At 39.3% G+C, this 16,904-nt stretch overlaps 1 long non-coding RNA gene across 1 annotated transcript; it reads left to right on the forward strand.

Moving 5' to 3' along the window:
- Positions 1-8,737: 8,737 nt before the first annotated feature.
- LOC311064705 lies at positions 8,738-16,135 on the forward strand. Its single transcript, XR_014602742.1, has 9 exons — positions 8,738-8,853; positions 10,754-10,812; positions 11,007-11,151; positions 11,369-11,564; positions 11,892-11,979; positions 12,326-12,442; positions 13,800-13,954; positions 14,256-14,348; positions 14,760-16,135. It is a non-coding gene; the product is annotated as an uncharacterized lncRNA (long non-coding RNA).
- The last annotated feature ends 769 nt before the right edge of the window (positions 16,136-16,904 follow it).

The raw sequence follows: 16,904 nt of genomic DNA on the forward strand, positions 1-16,904 counted from the left end.
GACCCCCTAGGGGTCCCGGACCCCCTGTTGAAGACCCCTGCTGTAAACTGAAAAAAAAAAAACCTTTTTCTTTCTTTTTTTCAAAAGGGCACTTCTGGTCAAGAGGGCAAAGGGCAGGTGCTGTAGCACCACCTAGAGTCTATACTGTGCACGTCCCTGATCTAGGCTCATTCCTATGTTAATTCACTAGGTGTGAGTCGGGGGCCTTTGTAAACTTTGTTGGGGTGTGAATTTAAAGTAGGTTTTAAATCTATGCGTGTGCCTGCGCCGTGCTCCTGGTCAAATAGGTTCTTGCACGGCGTGCAAGGCCGTCCCATGAGCAATGCACCCCTGCATACAGTGACCTACGGTGATGGGGCGCGAGGTCTTTCAACAGAGGTGTAAATTAACCAGGTACATTTACTCAAGTAAAATGTTGAGGTATTTTTTTTGCTTTACTGGATTATTTCCAATTTGCTCTTCTTTTTTTTTACATCTATTCTACTACATCTCAGAGGCAAATATTGTACTTAATCCATCTGTTATGAAACAGAACGAGGTAACTACGTCATTATTTATCGGGCGAACAAAGTTATTATGTTGGATGTACAGAGTGTTATATGTTGGATGTACAGAGTGTTATATGTTGGATGTACAGTGGTCCAGAGCGTTACAGTGGGGCAAAAAAGTATTTAGTCAGCCACCATTGTGCAAGTTCTCCCACTTTAAAAGATGAGAGAGGCCTGTATTTTTCATCATAGTTATACCTCAACTATGAGAGACAAAATGAGGGGGAAAAATCCAGAAAATCACATTGTCTGATTTTTAAAGAATTTATTTGCAAATTATAAGGAAAATAAGTATTTGGTCAATAACAAAAGTTCATCTCAATACTTTGTTATATACCCTTTGTTGGCAATGACAGAGGTCAAACGTTTTCTGTAAGTCTTCACAAGGTTACCACACACTGTTGCTGGTATGTCGGCCCATTCCTCCACGCAAGATCTCACCCCGTGGGGTCAATTTTTTTTTTTTTTTTTAAGAACGGTGAGCAAAAATCCCAGAACCACACGGGGGGAACCTAGTGAATGACCTGCAGAGAGCTGGGACCAAAGTAACAAAGGCTACCATCAGTAACTCACTACGCCGCCATGGACTCAAATCCTGTAGTGCCAGACGTGTCCCCCTGCTTAAGCCAGTACATGTCCAGGCCCATCTGAGGTTTGCTAGAGAGCATTTGGATGATCCAGAAGAGGATTGGGAGAATGTCATATGGTCAGATGAAACCAAAATAGAACTTTTTGGTAGAAACTCAACTTCTCGTGTTTGGAGGAGAAAGAATGCAACCAAAGAACACCATACCTACTGTGAAGCATGGAGGGTGGAACATAATGCTTTGGGGCTGTTTTTCTGCAAAGGGACCAGGACGACTGATCCGTGTAAAGGGAATAATGAATGGGGCCATGTATCGTGAGATTTTGAGTGAAAACCTCCTTCCATCAGCAAGGGCATTGAAGATGAAACGTGGCTGGGTCTTTCAGCATGACAATGATCCCAAACACACCGCCCAGGCAACGAAGGAGTGGCTTCGTAAGAAGCATTTCAAGGTCCTGGAGTGGCCTAGCCAGTCTCCAGATCTCAACCCCATAGAAAATCTTTGGAGGGATTTGAAAGTCTGTGTTGCCCAGCGGCAGCCCCGAAACGGGTGCAGTACGTTAGTCCGACAGCGCATTCCTCCGACAGCGCAGCGCTCCGACGTTTCCAATACTAAATCCGAACCAAACCCGCACCCTAACCCTAACCGCACGCGGATGCCACATAGTCGGAGAAAAGGTCTGTCGGATTAACGCATGCCTCCCCCCCGAAACATCACTGCTCTAGAGGAGATCTGCATGGAGGAATGGGCCAACATACCAGCAACAGTGCGTGGTAACCTTGTGAAGACTTACAGAAAACGTTTGACCTCTGTCATTGCCAAAAAAGGGTATATAACAAAGTATTGAGATGAACTTTTGTTATTGACCAAATACTTATTTTCCTTATAATTTGCAAATAAATTCTTTAAAAATCAGACAATGTGATCTTTCTGGATTTTTCCCCCTCATTTTGTCTCTCATAGTTGAGGTATAACTATGATGAAAATTACAGGCCTCTCTCATCTTTTTAAGTGGGAGAACTTGCACAATGGTGGCTGACTAAATGCTTTTTTGCCCCACTGTATATGTTGGATGTACAGAGTGTTATATGTTGGATGTACAGCGGTCCAGAGCGTTATAGGTTGGATGTACAGCGGTTCAGAAGCCATTATTTATGCTCCGAGTCATTAATGGTTATTAAATTATGCAGATTGCAGGGTTGGCCTTGTTGGCCAATAATCCCCCCCACCCCCCTCCCCCACACATTAATGGCTCCGATTAAACTATCGAGAACACACACGTGGATGCACTCTCTCTCTCTCTCTCTCTCTCTCTCTCTCTCTCTCTCTCTCTCTCTCTCTCTCTCTCTCTCTCTCTCTCTCTCTCTCACACACACACACACAGAGTTTCAGACTCAGCCTAATGTGTGCATATCCTCCATTGTGACATTGTGTAGACATTGACATAGAAGGATTATTGCAGTGGTAAAAACTAATTAGCCATTTATCTGACTTTATGAAGGGAATTAGATCAGAGGTGAAGGCAGTCTCTCTCAAAGGTCTTTCTCCCCCTGGTGGATCGTCCCGGTAATTAACCATGGGACACTTGAACAAATTTCAATTGTTATACTTTTTTCTGTTTTTGTCTTTCGTTGTTGTCAGGCAGAAAGCCCTTATCTCCATACTTTTTTCCCCCCTGTAAATTAATACCCTACTTCGCAGTGTTGTAAAGTACTTTACCAGAGTATTTCCAATGTTCAGTACTTTTACTTCTACTCCGCTATACATCTCAGAGGCAAATACTGTACTTTTACTCCACTACAATTATTTGAAAACTTTAGTTACTTGTTACTTTGTAGATTTGGATTATTATTACAAAACATACATTAACCACTTCAGCCTTATATACCTATCTCTCTGCCATTTGAAAATAGCAGATCTACAAGCTCACAATTTGACGCATCGCGACACATTGTGAGCTTGTAGATCGGCTATTTTCAAATGATTGTTTATACATTGGAAAACTTGTGTAATGGGACATTCTGCATAATAAGTACTTTATAGTTATGGTACTTTAAGTACATTTTCATACCAATGCTTTTGTACTTTAACTCAATTAAAATGAATGTTGAAGTCCGGACTTTTAATTGTAACAGAGTACTTCTACATTGCAGTACTGATACTTGTACTTAAGTAAAAAAAATTGAGTACTTTTTCCATGGTATTTTATACCATATCCCTATTTCGACTGTATCCCTGCTCGGAATGTGTTTGTTATCCATGTGTAAAAAGTACATTATCTCAGTCTCCTCAGCTGGACTTCATGTCGTTGTAGTACTGAGTCAGATAAGAGATCAAACACCATTAACATATTATACTGTTCCTCTGTGGTTCATAGAGTCACTGACACACTTCTACATTAATCACTGATGTCTATGGACCCCCCCCCCCCTCTCTCTCTCTCTCTCTCTCTCTCTCTCTCTCTCTCTCTCTCTCTCTCTCTCTTAAATAGAGCGGTGCATTAATCATTTTCCTGTCAGACTTGGTGAAGATCTCCCCAGTGAGTGGTCACTCCCCAATGCACTGGATCACCCCTCAACTCATCTATAACTCTCTCTCTCTCTCTCTCTCTCTCTCTCTCTCTCTCTCTCTCTCTCTCTCTCTCTCTCTCTCTCTCTCTCTCTCTCTCTCTCTCTCTCAAGGTGGGGTTCAAGGTGGCTCCGTACCCCATAGAATGAAAAGAAAAAAGAATACTGGGTTGAGATTGTATGATGTAACCTGAGACATAATGCAGTCATCATAAATGATCATGTTGCTCTATAACGCATACAATATCTTATGGTATTTAATGCAATAGTTACTTTATAATTGAATTATAATAAAACGGAGGGTTTTGCCTACTTAATTCAAAAGTAAATCCCTCCTTCCATATACAGTGAACTCCTCAGTGATATTCTAACTGGTAATGGGGGCACGGTGGTGCAGTCGGTAGTGTTGTCGCCTCACAGCTAGAAGGTCCTGGGGTTCGATTCCCGCCGGGGATGCTGTGGGCGCTGGGGGTGTGTCCCTCTCCTCCGTGTCATTAGTGTCCATAGGTGTGGTTGGTGAAAGGGCCTTTGTGCGTGGAGTTTGCATGTTCTCCCCATAATGAGTTAAAGATCTGCTGTCGTGGTGGAAAAAGTATATAGTATACTTTCGTTTTTTTTTTTACTTAAAGGGACACTAAAAAAAAACCTTTTTTAGTCACCCCATGGAGACTTAAATTCATGGATTATTATTTTTTTGTCTCATTCCTAAGACAATAACTTGTAAATCTCTCTCAATGTCTCTTTTCCAGCAAGACTTTTGTTTTTAAGCCTGTTAAAATAACATGTGAAATATCCCCTATAGCTCACAGCAGGTTCATAACAAAATGATAAGCAGTATTAGGCCCATGCAGGGCCCCCCGCCCGTCCCACATTGTCCCGTCCCTCGAATGAACAGTTTGGATCTGGTCGCCCTGTTTGACCCCCATCCCAGAATGTTTGGGAACCAAACTGTTTGGTTCCATTTGTACAAAAAAAGTAAATTAACTGTATAGCTGGAAAGCAAAAAAGAAATGGGTCTTCTATATATAGTGTGGCGTTGTTTGTGTGCCCGGATTACAAGTATATGGACATGTTATGGATCTCTCTCTCGCTCTCTCTCTCTCTCTCTCTCTCTCTCTCTCTCTCTCTCTCTCTCTCTCTCTCTCATATACACTGTATAGTCAGCTAGATAAAACTATAAAACTACGATATACAGTAGATTAAATCGGTTATCAAGCATCTCACTTAAAAAAAGATATGAAAATCATAACATATGATGTTTATTTGGCTTTTAAATGAGAGGAGGGAGAAAAGGAATAAAGAAAATAAATCCTCTTATGTAACCTCATGGTCTCTCTCTCTCTCTCTCTCTCTCTCTCTCTCTCTCTCTCTCTCTCTCTCTCTCTCTCTCTCTCCTCATGCAGGCCAAAGATTACACAGAGAATGTGAGGGATTAGTGCTGCAGCCTGGCAGCCAATCAGCAGTCAGGGCCAGTGTGATGTCACAGAACTTAATCTAGCAAATCAGCAGTCAGGTCCAGTGTGACCCCAGATAGCAAAATATGGTTATTCAACGTTGAATTATAGTGGTTAGGGTTGATTTTTGGTTACGATTGAAGACTGATGGTTTTTCAACATTGAATCACTGTTGTATTGCAGTGCAAAATTCAATGATTGAAATGCCAACATTGAATCAGCGTTTAATCTATGGTGCAAATTCAATGATTGTGATGCCAACATTGAATCAGCATTTTATCTATGGTGCAAATTCAATGATTGAAATGCCAACATTGAATCAGCGTTTAATCTATGGTGCAAATTCAATGATTGAAATGCCAACATTGAATCAGCGTTTTATCTATGGTGCAAATTCAATGATTGAAATGCCAACATTGAATCAGCGTTGAATCTATGGTGCAAATTCAATGATTGAAATGCCAACATTGAATCAGCATTGAATCTATGCTGTTTGCCTTTTTCTTTTCTTTTTTCTTGATGGGGGGAGGGGGGGAGGCACACCCCTCCTCACACCCCCCCTCCCCCCATTTAATGATTGAAATGACAACATTGATTCAACGTTTTATCCATGCAGTTTGCCGTTTTCTTTTCTTTTTTTCTTGTTGGGGGGAGGGGGGGCAACCCCCTCCTCCCCCTCCCCCCTCCTCCCATTTAATTATTGAAATACCAACATTGATTCAATGTTGAATCTACACTGTAAAATCCAATAGCTATCTATACTTAAATAAATATAAGTTAGCTTTACTCATTTGTTACAATACTAGGTTTAATCAAGTAACGTGTACTAAAAAATACAATTTACTTATTGTTATTAAGTAAAGACATCTTTGTTTACTTGCCCAGAATCAGTAACATTTAATTGCACTGTGTTTAGTACACTCTTAAAAATGCTGGGTTATTTCTATAAACACATTGCTGGGTTGATTTGGCTGGGTCATAATTATGGGTTATTTGGGTACTGTAAACTGATGGGTCAAAGGGGTTATTAGGGCTTCAATTGCCTGCCTGGGTTATTTTTAACCCAGAGGTTGCTTTATTCATTTTCCCACTTGTGAATCATTCTGATACCTTCTTTTTGTCACTTCTCACATGAAAACACAAGGTACGTAACCTATATTTTATCACTATATTTGACCTATATTCATATAATGAGGGGGATCATTATAGGGATCTGTATTAATTGTAATATGGTACAATACTGTGCAAAGTATACACTGTAACAAATTTCTGTAATTTCTACAGAAAAAATGTACAGTAATTTACTGTTCTGTCATTTTACAATGTTTAACTGTATTTTGCAATGCATCATGGGAAAAAAATCATTACAGAAACTTGAACATCATCATCATTATCAGTTATTATCATCATTATTAATTGTATCCTTCATCTTCTTGTTTATGCCCCAAAATGACTGAAGAGCTGATGGATAATCCATTGTCCGATTGTTTCGGCGCACCCTAGGGGCCGAGACAATAGTGAAAAACTGTTTGAAAGGAGTAAAAACTAAATTGGACACCAAATTCTGGGTCAGCGCGTCGCCCCGAACGCGAACATATAACTCCCCTAACACACGGCCTTACCGTTCTCCTTAATTGGCTAGGGTCCAATGTCAAGTTATTATATGCGCAATAAAGCAATATATCTCGATACGATACGTTTTTCGAATCCGCCTTTCGGATATGTTGTACAGCTTGCCAAGACGCACACGTGGATGTCTTGTTTGTCCCGGTACGACACTCCTAAGTTGACCTCCTACACTATCGGAAGGCACATAGAGTCTTAAACCTTAAGACCATACCAAAGGACAAAGTCAGAAAAAAAAATGTGCCGTACTGGGACAAACAAGACATCCACACGTGCGTCTCAGCCAGCTCTACAACATATCCAAAAGGTGGACCCTAAGTCCTTATCGTATTCGAGATATTGAGCGAGATAGCGAAGCCGTAACCATAGCCAATTAAGGGATAATTAAATCATGATTTGATATGAGGGTTTGATGATTTCAAATTTTAGCATTATTTTACATGTAGATTAGGAAAAAAAATATATCGGGGTTATCACGGGCCTGGAACACCCTAAAACCAACCAGAAAGTGGCCTTTTGAGGCACTTCCTGTTTTCCGAGAAAAATATAACTTACATATTTGGAATCAGCGTCATCACATTAGTCTAAAGCCAGAGTATCGAAGAAAAATACAATTTCTAAAAATGTAACGAGGGTTGACCTTTGCAGTCTTTTCGCTGAACTTTGAGCTTTATCAGTGTCTAAAAAAATCAAGGCTGGTGCCAAAAAATCTGGCTTACTCTCAATATGGATGGAGAGAAGTTTTAGATTTTTAAAAAATATCTGGAGCGATTAGTTCCAGATTTTGTGCTCAACAAAATCTGTTTTTTATTCAAAAGTCAACGTCCAATCTTTTTGGTGAGCTTTTGTATTTCCCAAGGTCATAGAAAATCGAGACCTATCCCATTCGATTCAGCGTCCTTTTCTAAGTCTGAAAAAGTTTTTTTTAATTTAAAAATAAAATATTTTAAAAAAATGTGAGAAAAGCTAGACTTTGAACTATTTCAAAAATCTTTAACTTCTTATTAAACAATTCTAGACTATTGTTTAACCTACCATTCAACTCTAAATCATCTAAATAAGAGGGTTGAAGGGTCAAAATAAAATAATGATAATAATAATATGTTTGTGAAAAAAGCTTCAAGTTTATGAAACTTTAACGCTTGTTTAAGCCACTTTTTAAGGGTCATACAAAATCAAAACCTAGCCCATTCAATTCAGCGTCCTCTTCTGAGTCTGAAAACATGTTTTTTAATTAAAACAAAATATTTTAGAAAAATGTGAGAAAAGCTAAACTTTGAACTATTTCAAAAATCTATAACTTCTTATTGCAGATCGGCTATTTTCTTTTTTTCTCTCTTTCTTATATTATTTGACAATTTGGCCAATGTTTGACCAGTTTATAGTATAGTTTGTTGATTACTTGTAGTACAGTCTTTTTCTTTGATTTGTTTTCATTTATTTTCTAAGGTATTAAAATTATTACTTAAATTGTCAGGGTCTCGACCCACAGGTTGAGAACCGCAGACATCCTTCATGCACAAGGCGGACAGTGTTGCCAGATTTTGCGATAGAAATAAGCAACCAGGTCTATGGAAATTAGCCCAAAAGAAGCAACTATGACTAATTGAAAATAGCCAATCTACAAGCTCACAACGGGTTGCGATGCGACGCGCTGTGAGCTTGTAGATCTGCTATTTTAAAACAAAACTCTTATCTGGAAGAAAATGTGAAAAATTAGGAATATTTTTGAAACATTTTAATACGAATCTTGTTTTGGGGGTCCCCCCTGGCATAACATGTGTTCAGATGGGGGTCCGTTGATTGGATAATAGCCTACATATTAATCTGGGGGTCCTTGACATGAAAATGTTTGAGAACCACCACTGGTTTAAACGACAGTAAGGAAGCAAGCCCAAAAAACTTCACAGAAAAAGAAGCCCAAAGTCGCTTATAATAAGCGGATATGGCAACACTGAAGGCGGAGCTTGTTAGTTTTGAAATCACACCGGAAGGCAGAGGAAACGGCTGTTGGCTGAGAGATTTCTTTTTCAAACCGGGGTGCTTTCGTGTTTACTGTACTAGATAACAGGTAAGTTTAATTAGTTTATGGAATTAAAATGTTATCCAAACACGGTCGTACACGGTTACATTACATGAACTAACACGTTCATGTAACCGTGCACGACCGAGTTGTAGCCATGGTTCACACGACGCTCGTCCTTTCACGAGCCTCATAGCCGGAATTTCAACCTGTTTTTTGCACTTTCAACCCGTACATCAACATAAATATTCATACTTCAACTATAAAGTGCTTACCCCACGGCCACGAATGTTACAATTTTAATCGGGTGTGTCTAAGTACCCGCATCTTCCGTATTGTTGAATAAAAGATATTTTAATCCGATCGGTGGCCATTTTCTCATAGTTGTAATGCATGTGTATAATGTAATACACCTCCCAACCGACGGTCGCGTAGTTTAAAGCATACAGAAAACTCGGAGAAAATGGCCACCGATCGGATTAAAATTACTTTTATTGAACAATACAGGAGGTACGGATACTTAGACCCTCCCGATTCAAATTGTAACATCCTTGGCCCTGGGCTAAGTGCTTTATATTTGAAATCTGAACGTTTATGTATGGGTTGTAAATGTAGAAAACGTCATGATATGATCATGTTTCAGGACTAACGGTTTATCAACCGCGTTTACATAGAAAGCAATGTGTTTACACCATTTAATATAAATGTATGATGTTACAATGCGACCAGGCATCCTAAAACGTTAAAATATGATTCAACTTGTTATAACATTAGCTCTTAAAAGAGAGCTGTTGGCCACATATCCCTTTGGTGAGGCCACATTTGTTTTGACTGTAATTATTATTTTATATATGAATCTTGTTTTTAACCTACAGTAAAAAGTAAAATAATTTAATTAAGAGACAGAGAGTACAAATGGTACCAATGTATCCTTAAGGAGAATAAATTAACATTGAGGATTTTAGTGTGCAGACAAATTTGGTAATCCGTTTTTTAACTTAAGTTTTGTTTTGCAGACAGTAGCTAACAAAAGCAGGTAATGTTTATCATCAAAGTGGGCTCCAGGGACCCTCAGGGGTCATTGGGGGGTTTCCATGTGGTTCCCAGCTAAATGAGATTATATAGCATGAAACTCAGTTTAACCACTTAAACCCTATAAATTGCCTATTTGAAAATGGCAGATCCACAAGCTCACAGTGCATGGTGATGCGTTGTGAGGGTGTAGATCAGCTATTAAAAAACAGTATAAACAACATTTGTGGAATATTTTTGAAACACTTTTGTAAATCTTGAGTCCTTAGCCAAGTACATACTAATTAGGGGGTCCTTGACATGAACATGTTTGAGAACCACTGATTTCATTTGTATAACATGAGTTCATTAATCAGTATGCATTGTGAAACACTTTGCCAAGTTCATCAGAAGAACTGGTTATCACACACCTTCAATTAACCCATTAAGACCTGAGGCCGATTCTACAAAATGTCTTCTAAATTTATTTGTTTTTAACTTGTGTTATTATGTCAGTGGTTCTCAAACTTTTTCATGTCAAGGACCCCAAAATGTATATGTATTTGGCCACAGACCCTCATCTCAAAATATTTTGTTCTAGGGACCCCCAGAAACAAAGATTTGAGTTACAAATGTTCGTTAAAAATTCAAAGATTTGCACACATTTTCAAGATTTTTCTAAAATAACAGATCTACAAGCTCGTAGCGCAGCACTCGGTGCCACGCTATGAGCTTGTATATCTGCTGTTTTTGAGTAGCCAAAGTGTAAAATAATGCTTTTTAGGTCAAATCTAAAAATGACACAGAATCGAATGCACTTAAAAAGCGCATAACCATTCAGTGTTCAATTCAGGGATTTGAATCGTCATATATTTGTAACAATGATTACTGTCTCATTTCATCGTTCTTTGACAAACTTCTACCATCTATTTAACAGGCCGTCACCAAGAAAGCCCTTGCCTTAATTTGGATGGTACTACAGTTGGCAGTGGCTATGTAAGTCATCAATCAATCAACACAAAAAGGAGAACACTCCATACACACACACACACCTAAAAGAAATGTGCTCAAAGTTTTTCCTAGTGCACAGTCACACGCACATTTTTGGATTGCTCCTTAAAATCCCATGTAACCATCTTCATGGTTTACGCCAGGCAAATTTAAGCTGAACCTAATTGTCTCTTTTACAGGCAGCTTGGTACACACCTGGCCGGGGAAAAAAACCTGCTACAGACTTCCTGGAGGAGCGATTGAGGAACACCAGGAAGCGCATGAGAAGGCTGAAACGACCACACCACCAAGAACCAGAGGAACAGACCGTCCCTAGTACACCAGGTAATACTAATAACCAATGTTAATTATCCCCACCAGGCTAGATTGGACAGATGCAAGGGATTATATTTGCGGTCCCATGACTCTTCTGTCCATCATCTTCTAAAAACTAGTCTCAGGCACCGCTGGACCGATTGGCGACTTTTCACACACTCCAAGTAGGCCAGAACCTCAAATACTTGAAATCAGCTATAATGAATCTGTACTTATCATTCAACAGAATCTGATGTGCCTCCTGAAAAACTTATTGAAATGGTTGAATGGATGAAGGTCAGTAGGTGTCCAGTGTCCCAGGTTGAGGACTACATGAATCAAACATCTCTACATGGAGGCAAGTGGATTCGCAGCAATGGAACTAAAGGCCTACCGGAAATATTGGCGTATAGTTCCCTAGGCTTGTAGACAATCCTGGCATGGTAATACATTATTTTGCTATTGCAGTTTTGCCTATTTGAATGATACTCTATTTGACTGATACTCTGCAATGCACTACAAGTTTATGTTTAACCACCTAGACCCTACAATATATACTTTGTAGACAGGAGTCCACAGGGTTCTACTTGGTCCACTCCTTTTTTCTCAAACTGTTGTCACACAATGGTGTGTTTATCAAAGAGCTTATCTACAATACCCTACTGCTTGCATACACTCTTATAAGTAGACTCATAAGTGATTTTATTTTAATTTTCTCATTTTACAATTGTTACAACAGTTTATATAATGTTATGTTCTCTTCTGTGTAGACCCAATTCTTCGATCTCCTAATCTCTCCACCTGGTGTGGAGAATTTGATTTGTGGGATTCCTCAAGAGGAAGAACTGCACACTTCAGGTGGGGGTTTCATTTAACATAATGGTTAAATAAACAATAATGAACTGTAACTATGTTTCTTAGCAGGTGCTGAGGTTATGAGTTGGGTCTCTTGGATTCTTTCCTGCTTTCTTCACTGTCCTCTGGTCATAGAGATTCTGAAGGGCAGAGCGCTTAGACCCCAAGGCGGTTACCCTCGGCACAACTTTGGGGTTTCACATAATGATATCTGGGTGGTTTTCTATCAGCTGACATGAAAAGCATTCTCTGACCGGGTCAGCCTGTGACTGAGCACTTGGTGTTCAGATAAAACTTGTATTCTGACCATGTGACATTGGTGTAAAATCACTCCTCTGTGTTTGTATAGGTGCACAACACATGCAGTTTGAGTCAGCCTGGGCCCTGACCAGAATCCCCTCAGCTACCTTCCTGCCAACACGCACTGTGCCCATCTTCATCTGTCTACAAGGACATCCGGGAACAGGTTAGCACCTTTTTACCCACGAATAACAGAGCAACATAAGTTTAGTTGGGAATTAACTGTCCAATTGAACTATCAGGGCGACATATGAAAATATGCTTTAGAGGAATGTCTGGTGCTGTATGCAGTTTGGAACCCAGGATGTAAGGTGATGGAGACCATTACACAAGAGGTGTATATATGGAGCTGACTAATTTGTTTGCTGATTCCATGATGACACATTGAGGTTAGACACTCCATAATTGGGCGTAGCTGCATTTGGAACTCCTTATATCAGGGGTCTTCAACCTTTTCAGGCCAAGGACCCCCTAACTGAGAAAGAGATGAAGAAGGGACCCCCACTATATATTACATAAAATTGTGTTGCAGATTAAAGCTTTTCATAGATGTTGGATTCATGTTAATGTGTGTTGTCAGACATTTAACGACTTAAACCGTCAATACTTAGTAAACTTTCACTCTGTACTTGGTCTGCTCTTTTTCCCCTCTTTGCCGAAAATAGCCGATCTACAAGCTCGCAACGCCTCGCGCTGCGAGGCGTTGTGAGCTTGTAGATCGGCCATTTTCGGCTAAAGTTGTCCGTAGAATAGGGATGCTATTGTTCGAGTGGTTTGTATAAAGAAACAATGATCTTATCACAGAGATTTGGCCGACCCCCTGTAGCAACTCTGAAGACCCCCTAGGAGTCCCAGACCCCCTGTTGAAGACCCCTGCCCTGTTATGGGGAGGCATGCGTTAATCCGACAGACCTTTTCTCCGACTATGTGGCATCCGCGTGCGGTTAGGGTTAGGGTTAGGGTTTGGTTCGGGTTTAGTATTGGAAACGTCGGAGCGCTGCGCTGTCGGAGGAATGCGCTGTCGGACTAACATACTGCACCCCCTGTTATGGCTGACTCATGGTGACATGAGCGTGGCATGGGGGATCTCCTGTAAGCCAATTTTAATATAGGTAATTGTCTGATCACAGTTATGAGAAAAAGCGTTCATCTGTATACATTTATCTATTGAAGAATAGTGAAAATAGCAGATCTACAAGCTCGCAACATCTCGCAAAGTGATGTGTTGTGAACATGTAGGTCGGCTACTCTCACTATTTTTCAACATTTTTAAATGCCTGGCCTGTTCTGGCCATAGTACATAATGGTATTATTGGCCCCGGTCATTGTCAGTCATTTCTTTTTTGTTTACAAAGCCTAAAAGTCGGAACCGAAATGTAATTCGTCCAATGTTTAATGCCAAAACGGTTACATTGTTGATCATAATTATTTGTATGACAATTAACCAAATGTTTTCCTAATTTACACACTTTTTCAAATGTATTTAGTCACTGTATTTTGTTCTGTGGTTTGCTGTGTTGTAGGCTTATGCTGAGTTTAACAGGATCGCCACCACACACCTAGAGACAGACTTCTTTGATGCTCTGGATCGCTATACACCACAATTGGTCACTATCTTAAAGTCCAAGAAAGGTGCCATTAGAGATAAATTATCCGGAATTGTGCAGCAAATTGATGGGTAAGTCTACAACATGCTTCTTATATTTGTAATTATCATGACTAAGTTTATGTACAACCTATTACCCCAAATAGTACTTATGCTTCCCGGCTGTATTACAGAGTGTTAAAGTATTGCTAACTATTGATCGTTGTTGATAACTAAATGCTGTGGATTGTACTATTTTTAAATCACATCTCCAATCAGCAACTGTTCTCTGCAACTGTTCATCAAACATATATTGTGGTGTTTCATGCTGTAACTGTACTGTAACTTGTGATGGTCAGATCTTGAACTTTATTTGTTCATTATCCACTTGTAGAAACCCGACGTGACCGCGCTGGGTAGGCTTGTTCTCCGAGGCCTCCTTCTTCTGCTTGGAGATGACCACAGCAGTTTCTACACCACTGTCTTGGTAAGTTCTCATAGTTACACCTTAAAGGTCCAGTGAAATTACATTTTCGTTAATTTTATTTTGAAGTTTCAGTCTGAAACGGCCTTGCAAACCAATCAGAAGGTTCAATCCCTTCAGGTTATAGCACGGTGGAATCTCACTCACATGGTGTGCAGTGTAAGTGTTTGTAGCCTGCACTCACACGTTGCTCAAGGGAGAGAGAGATGGCCACTATGCAGAATGTTTGTTACCAAGTTGCTTATTTCTAGCCTAAAATGTTTTCAGATACATATTTTACTGTGCTGTTTACCATGAGTAATATACTGTCAAAAACAGTAGGCCAACCAATGTTGATAAAACTTCTCAATGCAGATGTGTGTGAAGTGTCTACATTTCCCTGTTGTAATGTTGTTTTTGTTTGGTTCTGTACAGGATTGTGACAGCGAAAGTGAAGACGCCTGGTCAGAGGTATCGGTCGGATTGCTGACTGTGAGCAGTGAAGATTCACCTCCCTCAGATGGTGTCGACCTTCAGCCAGTGTCAACAGCCATCATCCTTGAAGGAGGTATTGTGATGGATAATTTCCATAACCTCCCTCAAGCACCGTGCCTGCTGTCTAGCCTGACGTATGCACTCAATTTGAAGTACCCTAATGATATGAAGAACATATTGAACTTTATTCAAAGAGTGATGCTTGGCTTGGGAAAGGAAAAAACTACCCCCCAAACTGCAAAGTCTTAAAAACCTCCTGTCATTTTAGAAAGATTGTATAGTGGATAACTGGTAGGCAGGTTGTCCTCAGCCCTCCTTTGTGACAGTAGACTAAAATGCATGCATTTTATTTTTCTCATGCATGAGAAAATGTTGTAAAGTGATAGGAGTTCTAAATGAAGCCACTTTTATTCATTTTAAGTACTTTAGAGCTGCAAATTATTAAGACTTTGAATGTAATACCATTAAGTAAAAGTAAGGCACTTTTTTGAAATTGACAAGTGTTCACTTGTTCATGTGTGAAATAATGTACTCTTTCAAACTGTAATGGGGCTGTCCACACTAAGCATATCACTTTTGTCAATCCTATCGTTGTAGAATTATTTAGTTTAAATACAGTGCAGACATGATCATTTCAGTGGGCAGTTGCTCATGTCTTCCAGAGTTCCAGCAAATCACTCATATTGTCATCATCAACACAGATACTGTTCGTCTTTAGTTGTGTTGAACAGGAGGAGAAGGATGGAGGGGCTACTAGGCTACAATTGCAGTAGCAACACAGAAATGTGTGAGGAATTAATTAGCATAATGACTTTGTGGACGAAAAGAGGTTCACAATCATTGGCTACTCTAAATTCTATAAAATAAATTAAAAATGTGTACATATAGTGCTTGGTGTGGATGGCCCGTTAGGCTTTATTAATTACGCCATTTGTATTACTAGAGCACTTGTCAGTGTGTTTTGTCAGACCGTTGGTTTAGTCTGCAAAGTTAGTACACGTTTGGTCATTATAAGCCATGTTGGGTATTGTTTTTGTGGAATCGCTTGTAAATAATGGTGGTTTGGTTTGTAATTTAAATTTGCAGATCAATTATTTTCAAATAGCATTTTTATATAGGTGTAAAGTGCTCATGTGGCATATATTCACTTACAAAATATCCAAATGCTTGCAGACATTTTCACGATTTCTTTCATAAATAGCAGATCTACAATCTTCTATATGTTATATATTTCATCTGTTAAATCATAAAAACAATGCTTAAAGCAGTTCAAAGCAGGTCTAAATGCCTTGGTTCAATAAATGTGAAGATTCAAATCATATTGTCTGTCTTTATTTTTATATTTTCACATTTTGGGAAATGTAAGGTAATTTTGAACAAGATGTAGCCTTACAGTATATCAGCATACACATAATTTAAAATGTACATGCAGATTACCATTAGGTTGTTGGATGATCAGGATCAATATTGATTCCTAACATGATTCAGTATAATCAATTTATAAATTAAATCAGTGTTCGATTCCTGATGTTGATTCAACATAAAATCAACTAAAATGTGCATGCAGATTACCATTTAGATGATGGTTGAATCAATGTTGATTCCTAATGTTGATTCAACATTAAATCAACTAAAATGTGCATGCAGATTACCATTTAGATGATGGTTGAATCAATATTGATTCATAACGTTGATTCAACATAAAATCAACTAAAATCAGCATGCAGAATACCATTTAGATGATGGTTGAATCAATATTGATTCATAACGTTGATTCAACATAAAATCAGCGTGCAGAATACCATTTGGATGATGGTTGAATCAACGTTGATATAGTGTTAGTTAGTGGTTGAAACACAAACGTTGAATCAACAAAGATTAGGGTTGCGATTTCAGTACAGTTTCAACGTTGAGATCGAACGTTGATTCAACCGTTATGGCCGCCTATTTTTCAACGTTGATTCACCCATATTTTGCTATCTGGGACGTCACAGCACTGAATTTAGCCAATCAGCAGTCAGGGCCCGTGTGACGTCACAGCACTGAATTTAGCCAACCAGCAGTCAGGGCCAGAAAAGATTTGAG

The sequence above is a fragment of the Gymnoscopelus microlampas genome, assembly GCF_963454915.1.
Source record: "Gymnoscopelus microlampas genome assembly, chromosome: 17".
Taxonomy (NCBI): Eukaryota; Metazoa; Chordata; class Actinopteri; order Myctophiformes; family Myctophidae; genus Gymnoscopelus; species Gymnoscopelus microlampas.